Here is a 5408-nt window from a genome sequence, read left to right on the forward strand (position 1 = left end):
TTGGGTTATCTTAGAGCATCTCCAATAGGCGCCCAACAGAGCCGCGCCCTAAATTTCTTTTACAGCGCCAAAATAGCATTTTAGCGCGCCGCATGACTGAGCATCTCCAGCAGACGCCCAAAAATATACTGCCCAGCTAGCAACGATGACATCTCCAGCAGACGCCCAAAATTAACCACACGTGCCCGTACCCAGCTCACCGCACGTGGCATGCTCGCCGCCATGGTCAGGCCATGCGCCGCCGCCCGTGGCCTGCTCGCCGCTATGGCCGTGGCCCGCAGCCGTTCTCTGCCCCGCCGTGGCCTACTTGCCCCGCCGTGGCCTGCTTGCTCCGCCGTGGCCTGCTCCTCCCCTACTCGCCCCGCCGTGGCCGCGCCCGCGCTCGCCCCGCCGTGGCCGTGCCCGCGCTCCTCCCCCGCTCGCCCCGCCGTGACGCCGCCCGTGCTCCTCCCTTGCCCGCTGCCGCCCGTGGCCGTGGCCGCGCTCCTCTTTGCTCAAGCCGCCATCATGGCCGTGGCCGCGCCCGTGCCCCGCCGCCCGTGGCTGGCTGGCGCGCGCACGCGGGGAGGCTACCGGCAGCTACACGCGAGGAGGCTAGCGGTAGGCGCATGGGACACTTTTCAGCGTGCATGGGAAGTTCAGCGCGCGGGAGCTCACGCCCCAAATATACAACATTCGGTCCAGTTTCTTTCGGCGCGCTCAACACTTTTTACAGCGTGCTCTATTATGAAGCGTCTGTCGGAGTGCTATTTTTAACTCCGCGCGTGCTAAACTTGCGATTTTTTGGGCGCGACGCTAATATTGGGCGTCTGTTGGAGATGCTCTTACGATGGATGAAGGAATAAGGAGTAAGACGAGCCTAAGCTTGGGGATGCCCCGGCATCCCAAGCTATTATCCAAAAGAGAGCAAGCAACTAAGCTTGGGGATGCCCCGAGTGGCATCCCCTCTTTCTTCTAACGACCATCGGTATTTTACTCGAAGCTATATTTTTATTCGTCACATACTATGTGTTTTGCTTCGAGCGTCTTGTATGATATGAGTCTTTGCTTGTTTTATTTTGTGTTTTAAGTCCTCATTCCTTGCTGGACACACCTATTTGAGAGAGCCAGAATTATTTCATGACATGTTAGAATTGCTCTCTATGCTTCACTTAAATTTTTTATGAGCCATGGACTTGCTCTAGTGCTTCACTTATATCTTTTTGAGCACGGTGTGCTTTAGTATTTTTGAAGAAATGCTCTCTTGCTTCACTTAGATTTATTTGAGAGTTAGTAAAATTTTCAAGAAATTCTCTCTTGCTTCACTTAAATTAATTTGAGAGAAAGAAAAATTATGCTCATGATCTTCACTTATATTTGTTTGAGCTTGTCAAAAGCAACATATGAAAATTAGTTCCAAAGTGATAGATATCCAAGAAGGATATAATAAAAACTTTCATGAAGATCACTGGACAAAATAAACTTGATTCTTAGTAATAGTTTTGAGATATGATGATGTGATATGTGAGTTATGTTGATGAGTAATTATGCTTTAGTAAGATTATTGGTGTTAAGGTTTGTGATTCCCTATGCAAGAACGGAAGTCAATAATTATGCAATGAAGTTATATCCTACTTGTGGTGCATTATTCGGTCTTAATATGCTTAATGCTCGCTTATGAGATTATTCGTTTCTTGGTTGGCCGCTTCTCAATCTTTTGCTAGCCTTCATTTTGCACTAAGTATGATCACTACTTGTGCATCCAAAAACCTTTAAACCAGTTTTGCCACATGAGTCCACTATATCTACCTATATGCGGTATTCTTTTGCCGTTCTAAGCAAATTTGTATGTGCCACTCTAATTTTCAAAATAAACTTCTCTATTGTGTGTTTGTACCGCTCACGGAGCGGTGAGGGGTGGCTAATATTTTCCATGCTAGATGTGTTATTCTCACGATGAGTGTTTATTCACTTGTAATTGCACGAGAGTAAGGCAAAGGTATTAGGGATGCCCAGTCCCGAAATGAAAAATGAATTTACTTTATGTTGTCAAATAATAAATTCCTTGGAAAGTGTTGGCATGGAGGGCAACCGTGGATACGGCTAGCCATGGAAAGTGAACGTATGGTTGAAAAAGGAATAAACTTTATTTTCTGTTTGGGAATCGCCTATGATATATCTAGCATGGAAAGTGTTGGGAACTCTAAGTCGTTTTCGTTGGTGGGAAAGAACCACCTCCCAAAATGGTTTTATCTCTCAATTTTCGCTTTGAGCTCTGGCACCTCTACAAATCCCTACTTCCCTCTACGAAGGGCCTTTATTTACTTTATGCAATTTTTATTCTGAATTTGAGTCTCCATCTTCTTTTATAAAAGCACCAACTAGGAGGCAATATGATCGTACTTGAGTATTGGGTGTAGCTAATATGCGAGTGTGTTTCATGAATGGATCAATGGTTGAGCATGATGGGCTAGGAATAGATTATTTTAGCGTTGATATTTTGAAAGACATGGTTGCTTGTTGATATGCTTGAGTATTTAAATTATCATGTCAAAACTAGACTATTGCTTTGAACAATATAAAAGTCCAAATGTCCATGCTATAAATAAAAGAATATGATATGACATGTTAGGCAACATTCCACATCAAAAATTCTATTTTTATCACTTACCTACTCGAGGGCGAGTAGGAGCTAAGCTTGGGGATGCTGATACGTCTCCAACGTATCTGTCGGTGTACAAAAGTAGGGGCCTTCTGTACCCCTTTACTTGTGCACGGGCAGTTGTAGCCACACCTGCGGCCACGCTTGATGGGGCATAGAAAGCAAGGAACAAGACTACCAGAGCTGCGCTGAGACCAGAGGTGTGAAGAGCGAAGGGGCAAGGTGGGTTTCCCCCGGCAAGAGCCTTGCCGGGGACGACCTACGCTGCCCCGGCAAGAGCCTTGCCGGGGGAACTTACCCAATACCAGCAAGACCGCCACCCTTGAGCTTGAGAGTTCCGACACCATCGACAACATTGGAACCAAGGCTCGGGGGCGCCTACATGGTGGCATGCAGATCTTTGTGGAGACTGAAGGCTTGCAAGACTAGATGAGAAACAGAACATGAAGGTCCCCGGCAAGACCCTTGCCGGGGACGCTCACAAGACCCCGGCAAGACCCTTGCCTGGGACATCTGCGAGGCCACTGTTGGAAATATGCCCTAGAGGCAATAATAAATTGGTTATTATTATATTTCCTTGTTCATGATAATCGTTTATTATCCATGCTAGAATTGTATTGATAGGAAACTCAGATACATGTGTGGATACATAGACAACACCATGTCCCTAGTAAGCCTCTAGTTGACTAGCTCGTTGATCAATAGATGGTTACGGTTTCCTGACCATGGACATTGGATGTCGTTGATAACGGGATCACATCATTAGGAGAATGATGTGATGGACAAGACCCAATCCTAAGCCTAGCACAAGATCGTGTAGTTCGTTTGCTAAGAGCTTTTCTAATGTCAAGTATCATTTCCTTAGACCATGAGATTGTGCAACTCCCGGATACCGTAGGAATGCTTTGGGTGTACCAAACGTCACAACGTAACTGGGTGGCTATAAAGGTGCACTACAGGTATCTCCGAAAGTGTCTGTTGGGTTGGCACGAATCGAGACTGAGATTTGTCACTCCGTGTAAACGGAGAGGTATCTCTAGGCCCACTCGGTAGGACATCATCATAATGTGCACAATGTGACCAAGGAGTTGATCACGGGATGATGTGTTACGGAACGAGTAAAGAGACTTGCCAGTAACGAGATTGAACAAGGTATCGGGATACCGACGATCGAATCTCGGGCAAGTAACATACCGATTGACAAAGGGAATTGTATACCGGATTGATTGAATCCTCGACATCGTGGTTCATCCGATGAGATCATCGAGGAGCATGTGGGAGCCAATATGGGTATCCAGATCCCGCTATTTGTTATTGGCCGGAGAGGTGTCTCGGTCATGTCTACATGTCTCCCGAACCCGTAGGGTCTGCACACTTAAGGTTCGGTGACGCTAGGGTTATAGAGATATTAGTATGCGGTAACCCGAAAGTTGTTCGGAGTCCCGGATGAGATCCCGGATGTCACGAGGAGTTCCGGAATGGTCCGGAGGTAAAGATTTATATATGGGAAGTCTTATTTTGGTCGCCGGAAAAGTTTCGCGCATTATCGGTATTGTACCGGGAGTGCCGAAAGGGGTCCGGGGGTCCACCAAGGGGGTCCACCAGCCCCGGGGGGCCACATGGGCTGTAGGGGTGTGCGCCTTGGCCTATATGGGCCAAGGGCACCAGCCCCAAGAGGCCCATGCGCCAAGAGATAAGGGAAAGGGAGAGTCCTAAAGGGGGAAGGCACCTCCGAGGTGCCTTGGGGAGGATGGACTCCTCCCTGGCCGCACCCTTCCTTGGAGGAAGGGCCAATGCTGCGCCCCCCTCTCCCTTGGCCCTATATATAGTGGGGGGAAGGGAGGGCAGCAATACCTAAGCCCTGGCGCCTCCCTCTCCCTCCCGTGACACATCTCCCTCCTCCCGCAGCGCTTGGCGAAGCCCTGTTGGAATCCCGCTACTTCCACCACCACGCCGTCGTGCTGCTGGATCTCCATCAACCTCTCCTCCCCCCTTGCTGGATCAAGAAGGAGGAGACGTCGCTGCTCCGTACGTGTGTTGAACGCGGAGGTGCCGTCCGTTCGGCGCTAGGATCATCGGTGATTTGGATCACGACTCCATCAACCCCGTTCTCTTGAACGCTTCCGCTCGCGATCTACAAGGGTATGTAGATGCACTCCTTCCCTCTCGTTGCTAGTAAACTCCATAGATTGATCTTGGTGATGCGTAGAAATTTTTGAATTTCTGCTACGTTCCCCAACAGTGGTATTAGAGCCAGGTCTATGCGTAGTTTCTATGCACGAGTAGAACACAAAGTAGTTGTGGGCGTCGATGTTGTCAATTTACTTGCCGTTACTAGTCTTATCTTGATTCGGCGGCATCGTGGGATGAAGCGGCCCGGACCGACCTTACACGTACTCTTACGTGAGACAGGTTCCACCGACTGACATGCACTAGTTGCATAAGGTGGCTAGCGGGTGTCTGTCTCTCCCACTTTAGTCGGATCGGATTCGATGAAAAGGGTCCTTATGAAGGGTAAATAGGAATTGGCATATCACGTTGTGGCTTTTGCATAGGTAAGAAACGTTCTTGCTAGAATCCCATAGCAGCCACGTAAAACATGCAACAACAATTAGAGGACGTCTAACTTGTTTTTGCAGGGTATGCTATGTGATGTGGTATGGCCAAAAGGATGTGATGAATGATATATGTGATGTATGAGATTGATCATGTTCTTGTAATAGGAATCACGACTTGCATGTCGATGAGTATGACAACCGGCAGGAGC

The sequence above is a fragment of the Aegilops tauschii genome, chromosome 5 (genome assembly GCF_002575655.3).
Source record: "Aegilops tauschii subsp. strangulata cultivar AL8/78 chromosome 5, Aet v6.0, whole genome shotgun sequence".
Lineage (NCBI taxonomy): Eukaryota > Viridiplantae > Streptophyta > Magnoliopsida > Poales > Poaceae > Aegilops > Aegilops tauschii.